Genomic DNA, 25,504 nt, shown 5'->3' with positions numbered 1-25,504 from the left:
TCGGTGCTGTGGTGCACAAGATTTCTATTTTGTAGGAACCACAAACATTAATGGATCCTGACAAAGACCCCTTGCTGAGGCAGAAACGCGTTGCTTAGTATAAATAAAGCTTATATTGTTTACATTTTATGTGATCTGTGGTTCCTGTGAGATTGATATCACATGCATTGCAGGGGTGATACAGCGGCTCTCGTGAAGGTTCTGTGGTTTCCTTTAAACTGCAAATATATTTTAGTAAGACATCCAACTTGCATTGAAATGTATGACAAATGTGAGTGCGACTAACGACAAACAATCAAACATATTTCGGAAATTTGGACTCTCTATGTTGGTAAAGCACAATGTGATATAGTATATTACTGGATGTGATGCTGCAATGCAACACCAAGACCTTGATGTCGCCTAACAAGTCGGCTTGTAGGCTCAATCATATGCTACACTGAGACTGCAGTGTCGCATTTGCAACCTTGCAATTAATAATGTCTTATGGTGCTATATGTAACCTGCAACCTACTGTGACTGTCTAATTTTTTTCTGAAAATATTGGATTTTCAGTCGCCTTTTACTAATATGCTGTTGTGAATTACTTGTGACTTATCGGAGATTTGGTTGTTTCATTTTTATAGCAAACTCACAGCACTAAAATGACAGTAAGTTACAGACAAACTATAGAAATATTCTCGGTCACATGACAATTGTTGCCATATATGCCTAGCTTTAAAATATCTTGTAATGCAGTCGAGTAATAGTTTTCAATCCATCCTAATAGATATTTCATTCATCCGAAGCAATAATGCATTAATGTACGGTATTTGTTTCCTGAAAATATGCCCAATTCGATTTTTTTTGTTACTTTCACTAACCTGAACCTGTTCAACCAACACAAACATTTGTTCCCTGGCTTATATCCATACAGGTATATACAGTGTATATGTATGTATTTCTTCCCAGTGATTGCATTCATTGTAAGGCTGTAGTCATCTGTTATCACAGATCCGTTCGAACATCCGTTTGCACAAAAGTTGTACTAACACAACTTTCTTATCCGTTGTTAAATAACGGAAGTCGGCTGGATCTGTTTTTAACATGTGCAGTCTATGGACAACGGATCCGTTAATGGATTGTTATTTATCAATGATTTGTAACAGATCTGTTAAGAAAACAACGGATCCGCTACAAATGCAAGTATAAGGCTAGGTTAACATTTCCGTTGTTTTGCATCAATCACATGCGTTGCTTAACACTTGTGACTGATGTGTTGTACAACGGATGACAAAAACAGAATTCATTGTCGGATTCCGTTGTAAAACGTGAGAGAGAGAGCGATCAGCTGATCGTTCACAATGGCCGACCGCCGGCTTTTGAGAGCGAACAGATGATCTCCCGGCGGCCGGCTAATGAAAGCGATCAGCTAATCGCTCACATTAACCCGCCACTGGGTGATCAGCTGATCGCTCACAGAAGCCGGCCGCCGGGTGATCTGCTGATCGCTCACAGAAGCCGGCCGCCGGGTGATCAGCTGATCGCTCACAGAAGGCGGCTGCCGGGCGATCAGCTGATCGTTCGGCCGCCGAGAGAGAGCATGCGCAGCTGAATCAAAAGGATTCCGCTGCTCAAAAAACGTTACGTGCTGCGTTCCTGCCGCCCGACGGTCAGTCGTTCCACGACTGATCAGTCGGGCGGAAGATGCAGCGTCATCAGTAACAATCCGCCGCTCATACAAGTATATGGGAACAACGGAATCCGCCAAACGGATTCCGTTGTTTACCAGAGCCACGGATTGTGACTGATACAAATTGACGGAAATGTGAACCTAGCCTAACAGATGGCTAAATAGCAATCGGATCCATGGTCCATGAGCTCCCATGTTAAGAAAACAAATCCTGCAGAAATCAGTTTCCCAACCGATCCGTTCTAACGGATGACTACAGGACATGTGAACATAGCCTGAGCCATAATCTGAAATGAATATTGCAAAAAGTATTCTGGATACTTGATATGAAGAAGCTGCATTGAACCACAGTATACCTCTTAATGTGTTCATTCAAGCAAATGAACAATTTGATAGGATTAAAGCTGACTACAGTCCAGCTGATAAATATAAGTTCTAATGGCTTTTCACACATGGCACACTCATTCTTTGATCCCCTTAGGCTTAACATCATTAATTTATTTTGAAAATACTGTCAGATCACTTTTTTCTTATACATAAATTGCTCATTATCAGTGCAAGAGAAATTCAGTATTCGCACGAAACAGCTAGCCACGACTGTAGTACTAATGAAAAGATATGAAACTGTTTTTAAGTGCAGGGGCAAATAGATAAAGGCCATATTTACCATAATGCAGTTACTCATTGTTATGCACATAACTCACTTATACACGGGTAATGGAAATAATAAGGCTATGTGTCCACGTTGCTTTTAACCTGCTTTTTACCTGCTTTTTTGCTGCTTTTTCAACTGCAGCGTTTAATGCCGAAATGGATGTGTTCTGCTTTTCAAGCAAAGTCTATGGGAATTTGGGTTTCCTGTGCCCACTATGCAGTTCAAACTGCAGCCTTTTTGTTGCAGAACTTTGGACAAAAACTCAGCTTTGCAGTTCAAAACCCAAATGGCAAAAACAATTGACATGTCAATTGTTTTTGCCATTTGCGTTTTGAACTGCAAAGCAAAGTTTTTGCCCAAATTTCTGCCAGAAAAAGGCTGCAGTTTGAACTGCATAGTGGGCACAAGAAACCCAAATTCCCATAGACTTTGCTTGAAAAGCAGAACACATCCATTTTGGCATTAAACGCTGCAGTTGAAAAAGCAGCAAAAAAGCAGGTAAAAAGCAGGTAAAAAGCAACGTGGACACATAGCCTAAAGCTATTACACAGAGAAGCCGCACCCACACAGCTAAAAACACCACTTGACTCCTCAAAAGGCAGTTGAGAGGTTTCTCATACTCATGAGGAACCAAAAGGGAGGCGGCTACACAGAGCTAACAATGAGAAAGAGTGCAAAGGTATATGGGGACCCAAGGTGAGGAAGCATATGCACCAGGGCCGGACTGGGACTAAAATTCAGCCCTGGCATTTTGAGGTGTACAGGCCACTTGTCACATGGTGAATGTGTAATATCTTTCTGCACTTGTAGGTGAGTGTAAAGGGGGCTTTACACGCTGCGACATCGCTAATTCGGAGTCGTTGGGGTCACGAAATTCGTGACGCACATCCGGCCGCATTAGCGATGCCGTTGCGTGTGACACCGATAAGCGATTTTGCATCGTTGCAAAAACTTGCAAAATCGCTAATCGGCGACATGGGGGTCCATTCTTAAAAATCGTTACTGCAGCAGTAACGAAGTTGTTCTTCGTTCCCGCGGCAGCACAAATCGCTGCGTGTGACGCCGCAGGAACGAGGAAGCTCCCCTTACCTGCCTCCCGGCTGCTATGCGGAAGGAAAGAGGTGGGCGGGATGTTACGTCCCGCTCATCTCCGCCCCTCCGCTGCTATTGGGCGGCGGTTCAGTGACGCTTCAGTGACGTCGCTGTGACGCCGCACGGACCGCCCCCTTAGAAAGGAGGCGGTTCGCCGGTCACAGCGACGTCGCCGGACAGGTAAGTATGTGTGACGGCTCTGGGCGATGTTGTGCGGCACAGGCAGCGATTTGCCCGTGTCACGCAACAGATGGGGGCGGGTACCCACACTAGCGATATCGGGACCGATATCGCAGTGTGTAAAGTAGCCTTAACACGACCATACAACAAGTAATCACAGCTGCATTCAGTATTACTGCTCAGTCCCATTTATTGCTCTTAAGGCCACCTTACACACAACCATATCGCTAGCGATCTCGTTAGCGATGTGACACGCCCAGATCGTTGTTACGATTTGCTGAGATAGGTCGTTTTGTAGCGGTCACACGTACACATCTCACAAATGTCGCTACATCGTTCAGCGATATATTGTTTGACCAAGGCGGTCGTGTGGATGTTGTTCATCATTGGCAGGGTGTCAAACATAGCAATATGTCTGCTGCATTCCAAATGATGAACAATAGTTTGAAACTGAACAACGTGTCAACGATCAACGATTTTCATCCTATGTGCGATCGTTCGGAGTCGCACGTAGGTGTCACATGCAGTGACGTAGCCAACGATGACGAAAGTGCGTCACGAAAACCGTGACCCCGACGACATATCGTCAGATAAATCGTAGCGTGTAAAGCGGCCTTTAGTTGCAGGACCTGGTGAAGCCGCAGACAAACAAACACACAACAAAAATACAAACGGTGTATGCCTGTAAAGGACGATCCCTTCACTGATGAGCTAGTTCACTTTAGCACTAATCCACCTAGAAGTATAGCCAGCAAGGACGTGTATTGAAGGGAGAATATACTGTATATATATATATATATATATATATATATATATATATATATAGTACAGACCAAAAGTTTGGACACCTTCTCATTCAAAGAGTTTTCTTTATTTTCATGACTGTAAAAATTGTAGATTCACATTGAAGACACCAAAACTATGGATGAAAACATGTGGAATGAAATACCGGTACTTAAAAAAGTGTGAAACAACTGAAAATATGTCTTATATTCTATGTTCTTCAAAGTAGCCACCTTTTGCTTTGATTACTGCTTTGCACATGTGGCGCCCCCATGCCGGCAGCCTGCCGCTGCTCGGGTCCGGGCCTTCCAGTGGGTGCCTTGAGGGTCTCCGGACCCGGGGGATCCCGCGGACACTCCGAATGAATAGGGTTTGGGGGGTGGTGGATGTAGGACGTATATGTACGGGCAGGGCCGTACTAGGTTCGTGACGCCACCCACGGTATGTGGTGAGTTTGGACACAACCGCTGCAGTTACGGGGCACCCGGGGGAGATGTTGTGCAGCGAGGTGTTAACCCCTCCGTGGGCAGGGATGGTGGCCCTGGGACCCGTTGGGTGTGGTGGTGCAGGGAGATGGGCGACCGCAGGGTACTGGTGTACTCACTATTAAGAAAACACACGAGTCTCTGGTAAACCAAGGTGATGGTGGTCAGTGCCCGCAGCCGGCTGCGTTCTGGTTCCCCGACCCGGCTGGTGGTCTCTGTCTTTCTCCTGCACCTTTTGTGTAATGGTGGCCTGCCTGTGCTTGCAACTTCAGGAGTCCGCTCCCGGCTGGATGTGGCCTAAGGAGCCCTTGCCTGCAGATGCTTGCCCGTGGGATCTCTGAGCCCTGGCAGTGGCCTGTTATCCCCCTCCATTGGCTGTTGCCTTCAATCGGGACTTTGGGTGGGACAGGACCTCTAGCCCTGGCCGCAATCAGTTAATTAACCAGTTTCAGTCGCTTCTGGACCTAGTTTACCCTAGACCTGGACCTGGACCTAGAGTACCCCCTGTGTGCTCCGGTTTCCGAGTTGGTTCCCCGGGTCGGTACCGGCGGGCCACTACCCTGTCCCGGTCCACCTCGGTTCCACTGAGTCGTCTTCCCGGCTCCTGCAGATGGAGACCGCCATCTGCCTCCTAGCCAAAGGCACCAGGGCTCCTACCCTGGTACCTGTCAGTTTTCCTTCAGGCCTGAAATATCAAAAAACTGACCCGCACATCCAACAAATGCGAACAATGCAAAATGCCACTATTTGGACTACAAACCTCTATGCATGGGCAGCTAGGCTCCTGCTATGATGGTTATGAACACAGGCAGGTCTTAGGGCGGAGTACTCAGTCAGAAAAAGACTCACTGAAACATCAAAAAACTGACCCGCACATCCAACAAATGTGAACAGGTGCTAACTGAAAAAACATAATAACTATAAATGCATACAGTCGCACACTGAAAAAAACAAAAATGTACAAGGGAAAATATGGCACTGCATTACTGCAAAAGAGAGATATTTAGTTTATGTATTGGCCAATGCATGTAAGCCCGGAAACCAACGGCAAGGTATATCTCTGTAATCCGGGAACCTAACTTAAAAAACACTATCTAGGTTAAAAACATCCGTATCTGGGTAAAATGCCACTATTTGGACTACAAACCTCCATGTATGGGCAGCTAGGCTCCTGCTACAATAGTTATGAACACAGCCAGGTGTTAGGGCGGAGTGCTCAGTCAGAAAAAGACTTACTGAAATATCAAAAAACTGACCCGCACATCCAACAAATGCGAACAGGTGCTAACTGAAAAACATAGTAACTATAAATGCATACAGTCGCACACTGAAAAAGCCAAAAATGTACAAGGGAAAATATGGCACTGCATTACTGCAAAAGAGAGATATTTAGTTTATGTATTGGCCAATGCATGTAAGCCCGGAAACCAACGGCAAGGTATATCTCTGTAATCCGGGAACCTAACTGAAATGCCACTATCTAGGTTAAAAACATCCGTATCTGGGCAAAATGCCACTATTTGGACTACAAACCTCCATGTATGGGCAGCTAGGCTCCTGCTACAATGGTTATGAACACAGCCAGGTCTTAGGGCGGAGTGCTCAGTCAGAAAAAGACTCACTGAAATATCATAAAACTGACCCGCACATCCAACAAATGCGAACAGGTGCTAACTGAAAAAACATAGTAACTATAAATGCATACAGTCGCACACTGAAAAAGCCAAAAATGTACAAGGGAAAATATGGCACTGCATTACTGCAAAAGAGAGATATTTAGTTTATGTATTGGCCAATGCATGTAAGCCCGGAAACCAACGGCAAGGTATATCTCTGTAATCCGGGAACCTAACTTAAATGCCACTATCTAGGTTAAAAACATCCGTATCTGGGCAAAATGCCACTATTTGGACTACAAACCTCCATGTATGGGCAGCTAGGCTCCTGCTATAATGGTTATGAACACAGCCAGGTCTTAGGGCGGAGTGCTCAGTCAGAAAAAGACTCACTGAAATATCAAAAAACTGACCCGCACATCCAACAAATGTGAACAGGTGCTAACTGAAAAAACATAGTAACTATAAATGCGACACAGACACATGAGAGACATAGGCCTGACCTCCTCTTTACTTGAACTCTACCACTCGACTGTTACTGAACTCTTGTTTTTCCCCGTCCCGGGCTGTCTAAATTTCCTAGGTGGGCGTCTTCCAACCGCCTGGTTCCGCCCCCTGGTGTGTCTAGCAAGCCCTTAGGGGATGACTATGGTTTTAAGGTTGGCTGATGTCACCTGTGAGGGAAAGGTGTTGTGCAGGGGCCTATCTGTGACTCAAAAAATGGTTTAAAAAAAAATGGACTTATGATTAAGGACTTGTTTGTTTTTATTAATAGTCCGAAACGCGTTAAGCTATCATGACCCTTACCTGTACCATCTAAGTGGATTTCGGTCTTCACAATGTTTTTAATGATGTCCAAATAAAGCCTTGAATGTTTTAACATAAGGAGGATTTGTGCCGGATCGCCCTCTTTTTCCTCTCTAAGTTCTGCCTATCTGTGACTACCTTGCCCGGCCAGGGTGTCACACACACTCTTGGCATTCTCTTGATGAGCTTCAGGAGGTAGTCACCGGAAATGGTTTTTCAACAGTCTTGAAGGAGTTCCCCAAAATGCTTAGCACTTGTTGGCCCTTTTGCCTTCACTCTGCGGTCCAGCTCACCCCAAACCATCTCGATTGGGTTCAAGTCTGGTGACTGTGGAGGCCAGGTCATCTGGCGTAGCACCCCGTCACTCTCCTTCTTAGTCAAATAGCCCTTACACAGCCTGGAGGTGTGTTTGGGGTCATTGTCCTGTTGAAAAATAAATGATGGTCCAACTAAACGCAAACTGGATGGAATAGCACGCCGCTGCAAGATGCTGTGGTATTCATGCTGGTTTAATATGCCTTCAATTTTGAATAAATCCCCAAGTGTAACCAGCAAAGCACCGCAACACTGTCACACCTCCTCCTTCATACTTCACAGTGTGGAAACCAGGAATGTAGAGTTCATCCGTTCACATTTTCTACAAAGACACGGTGGTTGGATCCAAAGATCTCAAATTTGGGCTCATCAGACTAAAGCACAGATTTCCACTGGTCTAATGTCCATTCCTTGTGTGCTTTAGCCCAAACAAGTCTCTTCTGCTTGTTGCCTGTCCTTAGCAGTGGTTTCCTAGCAGCTATTTTACCATGAAGGCCTGCTGCACAAAGTCTCCTCTTAATAGTTGTTATAGAGATGAGAAGGTGTTTCCAAACTTTTGGTCTGTACTATATATATATATATTATATAAATATATATATATATATATATATATATATATATATATATATATATATATATATATATACAGTGCCTACAAGTAGTATTCAACCCCCTGCAGATTTAGCAGGTTTGATAAGATGCAAATAAGTTAGAGCCTGCAAACTTCAAACAAGAGCAGGATTTATTAACAGATGCATAAATCTTACAAACCAACAAGTTATGTTGCTCAGTTAAATTTTAATAAATTTTCAACATAAAAGTGTGGGTCAATTATTATTCAACCCCTAGGTTTAATATTTTGTGGAATAACCCTTGTTTGCAATTACAGCTAATAATCGTCTTTTATAAGACCTGATCAGGCCGGCACAGGTCTCTGGAGTTATCTTGGCCCACTCCTCCATGCAGATCTTCTCCAAGTTATGTAGGTTCTTTGGGTGTCTCATGTGGACTTTAACCTTGAGCTCCTTCCACAAGTTTTCAATTGGGTTAAGGTCAGGAGACTGACTAGGCCAATGCAACACCTTGATTTTTTCCCTCTTGAACCAGGCCTTGGTTTTCTTGGCTGTGTGCTTTTGGTTGTTGTCTTGTTGGAAGATGAAATGACGACCCATCTTAAGATCCTTGATGGAGGAGCGGAGGTTCTTGGCCAAAATCTCCAGGTAGGCCGTGCTATCCATCTTCCCATGGATGCGGACCGGATGGCCAGGCCCCTTGGCTGAGAAACAGCCCTACAGCATGATGTTGCCACCACCATGCTTGACTGTAGGGATAGTATTCTTGGGGTCGTATGCAGTGCCATCCAGTCTCCAAACGTCACGTGTGTGGTTGGCACCAAAGATCTCGATCTTGGTCTCATCAGACCAGAGAACCTTGAACCAGTCTGTCTCAGAGTCCTCCAAGTGATCATGAGCAAACTGTAGACGAGCCTTGACATGACGCTTTGAAAGTAAAGGTACCTTACGGGCTCGTCTGGAACGGAGACCATTGCGGTGGAGTGCGTTACTTATGGTATTGACTGAAACCAATGTCCCCACTGCCATGAGATCTTCCCGGAGCTCCTTCCTTGTTGTCCTTGGGTTAGCTTTGACTCTTCGGACAAGCCTGGCCTCGGCACGGGTGGAAACTTTCAAAGGCTGTCCAGACCGTGGAAGGCTAACAGTAGTTCCATAAGCCTTCCACTTCCGGATGATGCTCCCAACAGTGGAGACAGGTAGGCCCAACTCCTTGGAAAGGGTTTTGTACCCCTTGCCAGCCTTGTGACCCTCCACGATCTTGTCTCTGATGGCCTTGGAATGCTCCTTTGTCTTTCCCATGTTGACCAAGTATGAGTGCTGTTCACAAGTTTGGGGAGGGTCTTAATTAGTCAGAAAAGGCTGGAAAAAGAGATAATTAATCCAAACATGTGAAGCTCATTGTTCTTTGTGCCTGAAATACTTCTTAATACTTTAGGGGAACCAAACAGAATTCTTGTGGTTTGAGGGGTTGAATAATAAATGACCCTCTGAATAAACTTTTCACAATTTAAAAAAAAAAAAATAAAAAGAGAAATAACATTCTTTTTTGCTGCAGTGCATTTCACACTTCCAGGCAGATCTACAGTCCAAATGTCACAATGCCAAGTTAATTCCGAATGTGTAAACCTGCTAAATCTGCAGGGGGTTGAATACTACTTGTAGGCACTGTATATGTATATATATATATATATATATATATATATATATATATATATATATATATATATATATATATATATATATATATATATATATATAAAAATAAAGGCAATAGAAACCAACAGCATTATGACCGAGAAGAAAAAGGCCATACCTCAGCAGACAGGGAAATTGATCACAGAGCAAGAGGTCACTGGATTGATCCCCAAATTGAGCCGACACTCTATATCATAATATAAGCTGTTATTTTTATTAAAGGTAGAGAATAAAGATTAACTAATCGATTCACAGTGAATCAACTTTGAGTAAAATTTCCTGAAATTCGCAGGTTCCACAAATTCAAACCTTTTTCCTGGCATCAATTCACATACTACTGAAAAATTGCAGAGTGGGCCAAAAAGGCATCACCAGATTCTCAAAGTGACTCTCCAGCATATTGAAAGCAGTCTTCCACTCATCTCCCTGTCGGACCCGAATCAGATTATAGGCCCCTCTGAGATCAAGTTTTGAGAACCAATTGGCACCGGAAATCTGGTTGAATTGGTCTAGAAGGAGTGGCATCGGATACAAGTCGCGAATCATAATCTGGTTAAGCTCATGGAAATTGAGACACGAATGCAGTCAACCAACCTTCTTTTTCACAAAGAAAAAACATGCAGCCACAGGGGATGAAAACGACCTAATTAGACCATTAGTCAAACTCTCGTTAATATAGTCCTTGACAGCTTGTCTGTCAGAGCCTGACAAATTATACATTCTGCACTTGGGCAAGTTGGCCCTGGCTTGAACCACATGGGGCAGTCATAAGGTCTGTTCGGTAGCAGCTCTTGGCAGCGTTTTTCAGAGAAAATATCACAAAACAGTGTTGGTTACTGAAAGAGCTCTATTTAGTTATATTCTGGGTCTTCCAGTCTAATACCAGGCTATGCAATGTAAACCAAGGGAAGCCTAACACAATTTGTGCAGGAAGGTCTTTGAGTACAAAACAAGTAATGCGCTATGAATGGAGTACCTCTATGCAGAGCTTCAACCCTAAAGGCCCCTTTACACACTCAGGTGCTTCTGCCCCTCGGTGGCTCGAGCACAGGGCCGGACCCGGGGGGCGCGAGCAGCGTTTCCTCGCCCACGAGTGAAAAGGGGGGAGGTTTGGTGGTGGGATGTCGGTTGTGACGCCACCCACGGATTGTGGTGATGGTGGGCACCACTGCTGCTGGTGACGAGGGATCCTGGGAGCGATGGCGGAGAGCAGCTAAGGTGTTGACCCCTCCGTGGGTGGGGGCTGTTGGTCCCGGGGCCCCGGTTGGGGAGTAGGGAGGAGGGTTATAGGTACAGATGCTTATGCGGGGAGGCAGCGTGGACACGGGTGCGACGTTGCGGTGCAGCGCGGTGCCGGATGGCACTGGTGTACTCACTCAGGTAGACAAGAACAGAGTCTCTGGTAAACCAAACGGCTGGATGGACGGGGCCCGCAGTCGGCTGCGGTGACTTCACTCTCCCCGGACGGGTTGATGGTCGCTGTCTTTTCCTGCACCTATGTGTAAGTGTTTGACTCCTATGGATTCCCACGGGTAGTCCACTCCCCGGCTTGTACGTGTCGAGAGAGCCCGTTTTGCCCGCAGGCGTTGGCCCTCGGATCTCTGACCGTTGGCGGTGGCTCTTATCCGGACGGGTTGGGCTGTGGCCTTCTGACTGGACTTGGTTGGGAATGAACCCTTGAGGTACAGACCGCAATCAGAGAATTTGACCTTTATGGCGGCTTCCGAGCCTAGTCGGGGTCTGAGTACCCTGCCTTGGTGCTTGGCTTCAATCTGCTCCCCGGTTCGGTACCGGTGGGCCACCGCCCGACCCTGGTCCTACGGTTCCACTGACCTCCACCAACTCCTGCAGACGGCCACCACCATCTGTCGACCTTGCTGATTGTGCCTGGGCTCCGACCCAGACACACACAGTCTCTACTCCTCACACTTCCACCTCTCCACTTCAACTCCAAAACTAAACTAACTACTTTTCCCGCCTCCAGGCCTGTGAACTGTGGATGGGGCCAACCGCCTAGCTCCGCCCCACGTGGTGTGGACATCAGACCCTGGAAGGAGGCAACAAGGGTTTTGTTTGACTGGTGTTCCTGACCGGGGGAGGGGGTGTGTATATGTGATGTTATTCTGTGACCCCTGGGGTCCAGGGCGTCACATGGTCGCTAGTGCATTCTTATTGGCGACCCCGAGCTTGGAAAGATTGGCAAAAGTCGCGCTTGTATATCCTTTGTTCCTGAGCTTCTGTTGCTTAGCAGATCTAACTATACAGCATTAATACAGTTTCAATCAAATGATGCTTACCGTATAGGCTTTATAGTATTGCAGACTGGAGAACTCTCTAATGATCCGCAAACCAGCATGCTCAGGAACAAGGTAGCTTTAAAACAAAGGACGGAAGCGCTAAAGTTGCCTTCTTTTCAGTGAAAGCTGCCCAATCAGAACTCAACCAATCGGAGGTAAGGGGGTACGCTATAGCACGCCTACGGGCTGGGTTCTAAGTCGCTAACGATGTCGTTGTAATGGTGTCAAACACACCGATGCATGCTGCGCAGCGGGAAACAAAGGACCAAGAAATGGTCCTGAAAGATTTGTAGTGATCAGCGACCTCACAGCGGGGGCCAGGTCGCTGATGTGTGTCACACACTGCAATGTCGCTGGGGAGGTCGCTATTATGTCACAAAACCGGTGATGTTACAGCGATATCGCTAGCGATGTTGCATTGTGTAAAGGGGCCTTAATACAAATGCCCTAAAGACACCTTGGGAGAGAGGTGGTGAGAGAATAGCAAAGATCGGAAAGGACTGCATAACGTTTCCACCTCTATCCCTAAGGAGCGAGTAAACTGTTAGTCGATTTTGTTTGCCCCTGAGCCACTATAAAAAAAACTTTAACAGAGACCTCTGGGCCCCTTATTTTAACCTTGGCAGGTAACAAACACTGAAACACCATGATGGAGGAAATACATAGGCCCAAGTTGAAATCCACCAATCCCCTGGACCTAACAGTTTTCCAACTGCCGATGTCTCTTGTACACCAAAGTACAGGTACTAATAAAGGGTCCCTTTTTACTGCAGTAAAAGCAACTTTTAGGAATAAGGGGAACCTCTGCTTTCATGAGATGTCCCACCAACCTGCATGGGCTCAGGCGAGGCCTCAGATGGTAATGCAGGTCTAACTACCCCCTCCCAGAGAGTCTTGGTATTATGAGACCCTTGACAGAACTGGCGATCAATACGGATAACTAAGGACATAGCTGCCTTAACACAGGGAGGAGTCTCATACATGACCAACGCCTCCTTTACCCTCTTGGACACGCCCTGAAACAACAGGTTTTTGAGAGCAGAATCATTTCAGAGTGCGTCCATAGACCAGTACTGGAATTTAGTACAGTAATCCTCTGCCGGCTGATGTACAGATCTCAGACTTAGCTAGTGACAACCTATCTGTATTGTAAATAAGGCTGAGCACAGAGAAAAACCCGTCCTCTGACACAAACACAAGTAAATCAGAAGGCAAAGAAAAAGCCTGTGCTTGTGGGTCTCTACTAAGAAGCGAGATCACAATACCCACCTGCTGTGCCTCACTCCCGGATTGGGCTGATACTTATAATGGCAGTGATGAGGGAGAAAGGCCAAGCAAGCAAACAGGGGCAGAATAATAACGCAAGACCCTACCCACCTAGTCCTGCCCTGATCCAAGTGCCACTCAAACAATGCATTTCTGGAACTTTAAATTACACATTTTTCTGCAATCACGCATCCAGAGTTTCAACTAAAGGCATGTTTGGATTCAGCAGGAGGTGCTGTACGTACCTGCATAATCACTTATTGTGACTGTGAATAAATTGATCTGTGATACTGCAGTAACAGTATAGCACCTTATTAACAACATTTTATTAATCTTCACAAACTACTAACAAAATTAGGACACAGTGTAATAAACTGCCCTCCTAGTTTGCAATAGCAAAGAAGAATTCTTATACCTATGCTTGAGTACCACAAGTGTACCAAAGCTAGGGATGCCATGATTTATTTATTTTTTATTAATATAAATCATACATCTCCAGAATACAGAAATTTAAAATCAACTGTGCAAAAGTGATGGGTGAAGCCAAACTGTAAAGTTCGGGGTCTGTACTGAACACCTAGTGTCCTTGCATGGACCTCAAACACGGGCTTCCCAGTGAAATCCATATTACTGTTCGGGTTCGGCCACCTGGATAAAAATAAATTGAAAAAAAAAATAGGGAGGCAAAATGGCAATTAAAGCAGGACAACTATACTTACAGAGTTTCCACGCAGCTGTCACACTGCTTCCGGGTCCGTTCATTAAATCTCATGTATAGTCACTGTTCCCCCACCCACCCTCTGTGACAGTGTTTATGATTGGTTGCAGTCAGATTGCCGGTGTTCCGGCATCTGGGATTGGTTGACTCCACAGTAGCTGTCTAGCTCCCCAAAGTGGAGTGTAAATAATTGGAAAATATGGTAGTGGGTCCACCGTATTTTGATACCCAGTTCAGATAAAGCAGACAGATGGAGGCTGCAGCCCCAAGCTCTGTGTGTTATCTTGACTGTGTATCAAAATAAGAGGAACCTCATGCAGCTTTTTTAAATTATTTAAATAAAAAAAAAATGTAAAAACCAGCATGTGGTCCACCCCCCCAATTTTGATACCCTGGCAAGATAAAGCAGACAGCTGGAGGCTGGTATTCTTAGGCTGAGGAGGGCAATGGTTCTTGTGCCATATCCAGCCTTAAAATAGCAGCCTGCAGCCACCCCAGAATTGGTGGATCCATTAGATGGAGAACTTAATGAACTCACCTCTGGTGAACTCTATGAACTCACCTGAGGTGAACTCAATGCCAGATTACCAGCTTAGGAAATGTGCACATGTTGAGTATTTGGTTGCAGAAAATCTGCATCACCGGACAGAAAAATGCACTAAAAACACGATGTGGTTTTGATGCGTTTTTCTGCCAGTAGTTGCAAAGTTGTTGCAGAAATTTGCACCAAATCTGCATCTATTGGCAGAAAAATGCACCAAAAAACACAATGCTGTTTTGATGCGTTTTTCTGCCAGAAGATGCAGATTTAGTGCAGAAATTTATCTTAGAAATTCTGCACCAAATTTGTATCTCCTGGCAGAAAAATGCATCAAGACGGAATTGTGTTTTTTTGGTGCATTTTTCATCTAGGAGATGCAGATTTTGTGCATTTTTCATCCAAATTTGCATCTTATGGCAGATTTGGTGCAGAAATATGTTGCAGAAATCTGCACGAAATAACACACACAGCTGGTTGCTACATCCTCTAGCTGCTTGCTTTATCTGAGCTGGGAATCAAAATAAAGGGGACCCTACGCCATTTTTTCCAATTTTAGACAACAATGGGTAGGAATCCAGCGAGAAATCTAAAAGAATTGTTAAAAAAAAACCTTTAATTCATCCTTTTTAAAAACAATTGATACAGGCAGGATAGATCCATTCAAATAGCAGTCACCCATGAGTCTGTTTAAAAGGACATACAATCACATACAATTACATACATAAAATTGTCCATGATCACCCAGATTGATTGATATGTCTGAGGACAAATGCATAGCTTTTTATTTGTATGAATTGTATGGATTGCTGTGGGGAATGATATTGTGGCTCTAACCCAGGGGATTATATTATGATGGGAATGGGAACGTAGTGTGACGCCCTGGACTAGCCAGGTAGTCACATACATACCAACAATACACACCCCCACCCTAGACAGTAACAACAGTCAGACAAAAAAAAACCTTGTTGCCTCCCTCCAGGGTCTGATGTCCACACCAGGTGGGGTGAAGCCAGGCGGTTGGCCCCACCTACCAAGGAGTTCACAGGCCTGGAGGTGGGAAAAGCAGTGAGATGAGTTTAGGAGGTGAAAGCGAGAGGAGAAAAATGTCTGCGTGTGCCTGGGTAGGAGCCCAGGCACTGACAGCAAGGTTGGCAGACAGTGGTGGCCGTCTGCAGGAGTTAGCGGATCTCTGCGGAACCGTAGGACCGGGGTTGGGCGGTAGCCCACCGGTACCAAACCGGGGAGCGGAGTGAAGTTAAGCACAAAGGAAGGGCCATCGGACCCCGACTAGGCTTGGAGCCGCCGACAACGGTCAAATCCGAGTATGACCAGAACCCCAGGGGTTGCCTAACAGCCAAGTCCCGCTAGAAGGCAACAGTCCACACCGTGAGGATATACAGCCACCGCCACAGGCTAGAGATCCAAGGGCAAGAGCCTGCGGGCAAAAGGGCTCCTATGGTACCTATACGCCAGGGAGCAGACTACCGGTGGGCAACCACAGGAGTCAGAACATTCTAACAAGGTGCAGGGAAAGACAGCCACCATCAGCCATCCGGGGAGAGCACAAGAACACTGCAGCCGGCTGCGGGCCCCATCCATCCGGCCGTTTTGGTTTACCAGAGACTGTCAGTGATTGTCTGAGTGAGTACACCAGTGCCATCTGGCACCGCGCCGCGCTGTCCCTGCAACCCTGCACCCCAGCCATCCAGCCTCCCCGTTACACCACCGGGCACTGGGATCACCAACCCCCTACCCACAGAGGGGACAACATCCTAGCTGCTCCCTACCATCTCTCCCGGGATCCCCGTCACCAGCAGCGGTAGTGCCATCATCCCCACATCCCGTGGGTGGCGTCACGAACAATCTCCCTAACCAAACTATCCCTTTTCACTCACGGGTGAGGAGCACTGCTCGAGTCCCCGGGTCCAGCCCACCGCTCGAGCCACCGAGCAGCAGCAGCAGCAGAAGCCCCGGACCCAAGCGTGGCGAGCGCGTCCCCTCTGCCCGTGACAACTTGGTGCTACGAACAGGATAGAACCGATCTACCTACCGGTAGAGGTGCGCCTTGCAGTCCCCGCTGGCGGCATTCGGCCGAAAAATTTGAAGCGCTGCCATCTTTGGCGCGAAGATTTCCTGCTCGAGTGTCTTCCCCGAGCAGGGAAGGCGCGAAAGCGAAACCCCGCCCCCTGAAGAGGGAAGTGCTAGAAAGAACCAAGGGGGGGCGGGTGAAGAATGGCGGCATGTAACTAACGCTGCAGCGTGCAGGGACACCAGGACTCTGCCGAAACACGTTCCTGGATCCAGCCGCAAGATGTGCCAGGAGCTCCAGGTCCAAGTCCACTTCATGCTGGCGAAGTGGACGTCGGAGATGAAGGGCCTGACCGCAACCGTTTGGGCATCTAGAGTGGAGGTGGTCTCACAGGAGTGGGTAAGTGACCCACGCCCCTATGTCCCCGAGGGACTGGTCGATACGGCTGAGGGGCCTGGCCGGCTGCCGTCCACCACGCTACCTCCCTCACTGCCCATGCCCGCAGCCAACGCCCCGACCGACCCGTTACCCCTGCCACCGGTAGCGGAGCCCACAGCGTCTGTGGGAGAGGGCCCAGACCTGGGGCCCCCGGCCTTACTTTTGTCATCGCCCTGGCATCCATCCCAGCTTCCATCCCGGCTGCGATGGAGATGATGACGGCCCCGGCAGTCCTTCCGGTCGCAACGGAGGTGATCCTCGACCAAAGGCCAGCACCGCAAGTCCCATCGACCACTCCCAGACCCCGGGCCTCGGCTGACACACGGCGGGGATGCAGCTGCCAGGAGGCAGAGCAGGCCATGTCACAGCGGGGTCCCTCATTACCGAAGGTACCAGTCGTAGCCGGCACGGAGGGACTCTGTCTGGGCCCATCCCCCACACCGCCTGAACCGGAGCAAGCAGAAGCACCGGGAGCGGCAGCAACGGCAGCTGTGCCGCGGGATTGCTGTTTAAAGATGAGGAAAAGAGAAGTTGTTGTCCCTGTTGGGACCATCAGTGCATTTACCCTAACCGCCCACATGAGAAACTGCTCATGAACATGGCCGAGAACTAGCAGACCTCCCACGAACTTGTGGGCCTGTAAATAATTTGTGGGCCGGTTTTCCGTTCTGTGCCGCCTCCGGTGGCCATCCTCCGGGGGTCAGTGGTCCCCCTGGATGTGGGGTCCCCTGAAGTGACAGCCGGGTGCGAGACACCGTACCCGTTCCCGCTCGGGTAACCTGGACCTGGACTGGGGTAAAGGGGTGCTGGCTGTTTCTTAGGGGCAGCACCAAGGTTTAGGTTATTTGGGTGGGAGAGTGGATGACCACGAACCCGTCCGTTTTAATAAAAATGTTTGCAAAGTTAAAGTACCGTGCCTCCCGTAAGGGAAGATTTCTAAATATGCTTATGTTGGATGTTTACATGTTCATTTATCTTTTGCAGTTTGAAAAAAAATAAAACCGGTGATGGACGGGCAGCCCGCGGACGGTCTGCATTTTACCAAGGGGGAGTGTGACACCCTGGACTAGCCAGGAAGTCACATACATACCAACATACACACCCCCCACCCTAGACAGTAACAACAGTCAGACAAAAAAAACCTTGTTGCCTCCCTCCAGGGTCTGATGTCCACACCAGGTGGGGCGGAGCCAAGCGGTTGGCCCCACCCACCGAGGAGTTCACAGGCCTAGAGGCGGGAAAAGCAGTGAGATGAGTTTAGGAGGTGAAAGCGAGAGGAGAAAAACGTCTGCGTGTGCCTGGGTAGGAGCCCTGGCACTGACAGCAAGGTTGGCAGATGGTGGTGGCCGTCTGCAGGAGTTGGTGGAACTCTGCAAAGCCGTAAGGACCGAGGCTGGGTGGTGGCCCACCGGTACCGAACTAGGGAGCGGAGTGAAGCCACCGCCACAGGCTAGAGATCCAAGGGCCAGCGCCTGCGGGCAAAACGGGCTCCTACAGCACCTATACGCCGGGGAGCGGACTACCGGTGGGCAACCACAGGAGTCAGAACATTCTAAAAGGTGCAGCCAACATCAGCCGTCCGGGCAGAGCACAACAACACTGCAGCCGGCTGCGGGACCCGTCCATCCGGCCGTTTTGGTTTACCAGAGGTTAATTACCCGATGTGTACTGTGGCTAGGAGTGCAAGCAGCAGGAGCCGGCACTGACAGCTGAGAGCGGCGGACGCTGGTAACGAAGGGAAATATCCGGTAACCAAGGTAAGGGCTTCTTGGTTACCCGCTGTTTACCGTGGTTACCACCGTCCGCAGAAGCCGGATCCTGCTGCCTGCACATATAGTTATATATATGTGCGCTTCACAGCGGGAGAGCAACAACTAAAAAAAGGCCCAGGACATTTAGCAACAACCAACGACCTCACAGCAGGGGCCAGATTGTTGCTGGATGTCACACTAAGCAACATCGCTAGCAAGTTGTGCCTCAGCAGCGATGTTGCTAGCGATGTTGCTTAGTGTGACGGCCTCTCCAGGACCTTGAAATTATTCTTATGGAGCCACTCCTTAGTTGCCCTGGCCGTGTGTTTCAGGTCATTGTCCTTCTGGAAGACCCAGCCACAACCCATCTTCAATGCTCTTAAGGGGGCTTTACACGCTACGATATCGTTAATGTTTTGTCGTCGGGGTCAAGTTGTTAGTGACGCACATCCGGCATCATTAACGATATCGCAGCGTGTGATACTGATCAGCGACCTTAAGCGACCTCAAAAATGGTGAAAATCGTTCACCATGGAGAGGTCGTCCCAAACTCAAAAATCGGTAAGGCTTGTTTATCCAGGTGGTTCATCGCTCATGCGGCAGCACACATCGCTATGTGTGACACCGCAGGAGCGAGGAACGTCTCCTTACCTGCCGCCGGCCACAATGCGGAAGGAAGGAGGTGGGCGGGATGTTACGTCCTGCTTATCTCTGCCCCTCCGCTTTGATTGGCCAGCCGCTTAGTGACGTTGTGGTGACGTCGCTGTGATGCCGAATGTCCCTCCCCCTTGAAGGAGGGATTGTTCGGCACATACAGTATTATGCTCACCTTACCTTCTGTTCCACCGCCAGCCTCATGGTTCTTGTAGTTCCAGGGTACATCGTGACGTGCTCGCGGCAAACTACAAGTACCATGAGGCCAGCGGTGGAACAGAAGGTAAGGTGAGCATACAATATGTGTACCTTCCGTTTCATCGCCAGTCTCCTGGGTCCTGTAGTGCGCCGCTCCGCTCCACTCCAGGCATTGGCATCCATAGCGACGAAGCAGGAACTTTCTGGTTCCTGTCACCGCTACTCAAAGGCAGCACGCTGGCCAATCAGAGGTAAGCGGCTCTGCGTTTGACGTCAGCGCTCTGACAGAGGAAGTTCCACCCTCGTCGTTATGGTTACCCGATACACAGCCTGCACCGGAGAACAGCAAGTCCCAGGAGACCGGCGATGGAACGGAAGGTAAGGTGAGCATATAATATGTGCATGTGCTTGTGTGTTTGTGTGAGTTTGTGTGTGTTTGTACGTGTTTGTGTGCGTTTGTGCATGTATGGAATTATAGAATAGGGGACCAGGATGGGACATTTAACAAGTTGTGGAACGAATTGTCTGCATTGCAATGATTTCCTATGGGAAATCTTGCTCTGCTGAACGAGTAACTTGATTAACAAGCACAGTCCCAGAACGGATTGTTCTCGTTAAGCAAGGTTCCACTGTACATATATAGCCTGGGTCTCAGCTTCCCATACACGGTAAGTTTTTTAACTGCATGAGAGGACACACATTAGCATGAGGTTTTGGGGCTCTGTTGTATTGATCAATTCAATAGCTATATTTCTCTTTATTCATATGTTCATGGCAGTTATGCAGATTCTATTGTAATATTTTCATTTTCACATAAAGCTATTGTATTTTTCATGTCAGTATTCACACAGCAGTTTCTGCTTTACATGTAATCCCCTTGCATAGTCACTGGTGTGCATACCTTCTCTCTATATAGTGAAGTTTTTTTAGATTTTTGAACCCAGTTCAGACTAAAGGGTGCTTTACACGCTGCAACATCGCTAGCGATTGCTTGCGATGTTGCGAACGATAGCACCCTCCCCCGTTGTTCGTGCGACACTTGATGATTGCTGCCGTAGCAAACAATATCGCTACGGCAGCGTCACACGCACATACCTGTTCAACGACATCGCTGTGACCGCCGAACAATGCCTTGGCGTCACAGCGGTGTCACAAAACGGCCGCCTAATAGAAGAGGAGGGGCAGAGATGAGCGGCCGGAACATGCCGCCCACCTCCTTCCTTCCTTATTGCCGGTGGACGCAGGTAAGGAGATGTTCGTCGTACCTGCGGTGTCACACACAGCGATGTGTAATGCCGCAGGAACGACGAACAACCAGCGGCATGCACCACCAACAATATTATGAAAAGGAGTGATGTGTCAACGATTTTTTGACGTTTTTGTGATCGTTGATTGTCACTCCTAGCTGTCACACGCTGCAATGTCGCTAACGACGCCGGATATGCGTCACAAACACCGTGACCCCGACGATATATCGTTAGCGATGTCGCAGCGTGTAAAGCACCGTTTAGAATGGTGTTCCAGACGTTATTTCGTAATTTGTCTGTCAAACGTGACACACCAATGACACTGTGGTCTCTTCAGGTCATTGACCAGGTCCTCCCGTGTAGCTCTGGGCTAGTTTCTGACCTTTCTCAGAATCATCCTTACCCCACAAGGCGAGATCTTGCATGAAGCCCCAGAACGAGTAAAGGCCGCTTTACACGCTGCGACATCCCTAGCATCAGCTAGCGAAGTCGCGTGCGATAGCACCCGCCCCTGTCGGGGGCACGATATGTGGTGATCGCTACCGTAGTGAACATCATTGCTATGGCAGCGTCACACGCACATACCTGCTCTGCGACGTCGCTGTGACCGGCAAACCGCCTCCTTTCTAGGGGGGCGGTTCGTTCAGCGTCACTGAACCGCCGCCTGATAGAAAAGGAGGGGCGGAGATGAGCGGCCGGAACATGCCGCCCACCTCCTTCCTTCCTCCTTTTCCGGTGGACGCAGGTAAGGAGATGTTTGTCAATCCAGCGGCGTCACACATAGCGATGTGTGCTGCAGCAGGAACGACAAACAACATCGTTACTGCAGCAGCAATGATAATTGGGAATAGGGGGGCATGTCACCGATGAGCGATTTTGAATGTTTTTGCGACAATTCAAAATCTCTCGTAGGTGTCACACACAACGACATCGCTAAAGCTGCCGGATGTGCGTCACAGATTCCGTGACCCCAACGAGATCGCTTTAGCGATCTCGTAGCGTGTAAAGACACTTTTAGATTTACAGTCATCTTGTGTTTCTTCCACTTTCTAATAATTGCACCAACAGTTGTTGCCTTCTCACCAAGCTTCTTGCCTATTGTCCTGTAGCCCATCCCAGCCTTGTGCAGGTCTACAATTTTGGCCCTGATGTCCTTAGACAGCTCTTAAATCTTGGCCATGGTGGAGATGTTGGAGTGTGATTCATTGAGCAGTTTAGGAGGGCTTCTAAAAGAAAAAATAACAGGTCTATGAAAATCAGAATTCTTGCTTGTCGGTTGGTGATCTACTGCTTAGTTAATGCACCTTTGTAGGTGGCAAAACTTGCAAAATCGGCAGTGTATCAAATACTAATTTTCCTCACTCTATATATTTGTTTTGTCATAAGGTAAAAGTATGCACATTTTAACTTCCCTCAATGTATTTGATGGTATTTGATGTTACTTATACCTGACTTATTCAGTATGTATTGTTTTCCTATGGGGTGGCACTGTGCACTTTATCATTGCAGCTATTTCACATGACAGCTTAATATTATTACTTTATGTACTACACACTTTACATTAGCAAGATTATATATATATATATATATATATATATATATATACAGTCACCAGCAAAAGGTTAACAATGTTTCGAACTTTTGACTTTCATGCTCCATATCTCACCATCCACTATAGCTTAGAGTGAGACTAACCTCATTTTATAGACAATTATCTTGGCTATCTCACACATAATTTTGACTTGCAACAATTTAGCATATGATTAGTTATGCAAATACTTGTCATGGTTACTGCATTGTTACTGTTTTGCTCTTGCTCTTGAAAAATCTTTTTCTTCTTGTATGCTACAAATTACAACCTGTTTTCACATTCCCTAATAGCTCAGTGTGTGACTAAGTTGATTCCCAAGTGAAAGTCACTGTTTCAAATCGAAGAGCAGCCATGAAGAAAATTTCAAAAGAAAAGAGAAACAGTATCAATCATCTAGGTCATGGATAGAGGTCTCTCGGCCAAGAAAATTGCCAAACTGCATCATGTGAGTGCTATGGCAGTTGGAAGAAGATGAAATGAAGTCCATTCATTCAAAAACCAAGAGGTGGACGTACAGTAAAATATCGAAGTCAACAATTCGGCTCATCACAAGTCTATCAGCGATGGCAGAACAAGCACAACAGTGGAGACAGCTCATAGTCTTCATATTAGTGAGATCACAGAAGTCCTTGCAAGCATTGTGCAACGCACATTACACAAATCTGGAATGGTGGCCTGAAAAAAGATGAAGAAGCCTCAACTTCAATATCATCATAAGAAGTGTTGGCTTGAGTTTGCAAAAAAGTACGAAAAGTGGACAGTAGAAAATTTGAAACGAGTGATTTGAAACGAGACGAAAGTCAACAGACTAGGCTATGATGGGTACAAATAGGTCTCGAAGAAACAAGGGAATAAGAGGCTAACGGATTGAGAAATTGTTGGAACTGTCAAGTTCAGTGGAGGAAGCCTGATGAAATGGGGTAAATTCACAGCCACAGACTTTGGATACTTGACCAGGATCGATGGTGGTTTCAATGCTGAGCTATATGTGAGTATCCTGCTAAATGAGTTACTTTGTACACTCGAGTACTATGGGTATGAAAAGGATGATAAAGTGTTCCAGGAGGACAACAACTCTTTATTTTTATTAATATTATTATTTATTATTATAGTGCCACCAATTCCATGGCGCTTTACATGTGAAAGGGGTATACATAATAGGGACAAGTACAATAATCATAAACAGTACAAGACACAGAAAGGTACAGGAGGAGAGAGGTCCCTGCCCGCAAGGGCTCACAGTCTACAAGGGATAGGTGAGGATACTGTAGGTGAGGGTAGAGCTGATTGTGCGGCGCTGTATCAGACTGAGGGTTACGGCAGGTTGTAGGCTTGTCGGAAGAGGTGGGTCTTCCGGTTCCTTTTGAAGCTTGGCAAGGTAGGCGAGAGTCTGATGTGTTGTGGCAGAGCATTCCAGAGTATGGGGGAGGCACGGGCGAAATCTTGGATGCGATGGTGGGAAGAGGAGATGAGAGGGGAGTAGAGAAGTAGATCTTGTGAGGATCGGAGGTTCCGTGTAGGTAAGTACCGGGAGACTAGGTCACAGATGTAGGGAGGAGACAGTTTGTGGATGGCTTTGTATGTCATGGTTAGTGTTTTGAACTGGAGTCGTTGGGCAATGGGAATCCAGTGAAGGGATTGGCAGAGAGGAGAGGTCGGGGAGTAGCGGGGGGACAGGTGGATTAGCCGGGCAGCATAGTTTAGAATAGATTGTAGGGGTGCGAGACTGTTAGAAGGGAGGCCACAGAGCAGGAGGTTGCAATAATCCAGACGGGAGATAATAAGGGCATGTATTAGGGTTTTTGCAGCTTCTTGGGAAAGGAATGTACGAATCCGGGAAATATTTTTGAGTTGGAGGCAGCAGGAGGTGAAAAGGGCTTGGATGTGTGGCTTGAAAGAGAGATCAGAGTCTAGGATTACTCCCAGGCAGCGAGCGCGTGGTACTGGGGAAAGTGAGCAGCCATTGACATTGATGGATATGTCAGGTGGGGGAGTTGAGTGAGGAGGAGGAAAGACAATGAATTCTGTTTTGTCCATGTTCAGTTTTAGGAATCGAGCAGAGAAAAAGGATGAAATAGCAGACAGACATTGTGGGATTCTGGTTAGTAGGGAGGTGATGTCAGGTCCAGAGAGGTAGATCTGTGTATCATCAGCATAGAGATGATACTGAAAGCCATGGGACTCTATGAGCTGTCCCAGGCCGAAGGTGTAAATGGAGAACAGCAGGGGTCCAAGAACTGAACTTTGGGGGACCCCGACAGATAGGGGGCGAGATGAGGAAGTGGTGTGAGAGTGGGAGACGTTGAAAGTTCGATTAGATAAGTATGAGGAGATCCAAGATAGCGCCAAGTCTGTGATGCCCAGAGATGAGAGAATTTGTAATAGAAGGGAGTGGTCTACTGTGTCAAAGGCAGAGGACAGGTCCAGGAGGAGGAGGACAGAGTAGCGTCGCTTGGCTTTTGCGGTTAGTAGGTCGTTAGCGACTTTGGTCAGGGCAGTTTCAGTGGAATGATGGGGTCAGAAGCCAGATTGTAGCCGATCAAAGAGAGAGCAGGAAGAGAGGTATGAGGACAGTTCAAGATGGACATGCTGTTCCAGTAGTTTTGAGGCATAGGGGAGAAGTGATATGGGGCGATAGTTTGACACAGAGGATGGGTCAAGGGAGGGCTTTTTGAGGATGGGTGTGATTGAGGCATGTTTAAAACATGAAGGGAATACACCAGTTGTTAGTGATAGGTTGAAGAGATCGGTTAGGGCTGGGATGAGGACTGCGGTGATGTTGGAGATGAGATGCGATGGGAGCGGGTCAAGTGCACAGGTGGTTAGATGTGATCTTGAGAGTAGAGTGGAAAGATGTTCTTCTGTCATGGTGGAGAAGCTGGATTTTGAGGAAAAAGGC

The sequence above is a fragment of the Anomaloglossus baeobatrachus genome, chromosome 3, assembly GCF_048569485.1.
Source record: "Anomaloglossus baeobatrachus isolate aAnoBae1 chromosome 3, aAnoBae1.hap1, whole genome shotgun sequence".
NCBI classification, from domain to species: domain Eukaryota; kingdom Metazoa; phylum Chordata; class Amphibia; order Anura; family Aromobatidae; genus Anomaloglossus; species Anomaloglossus baeobatrachus.
This window is presented reverse-complemented; position numbering follows the sequence as displayed.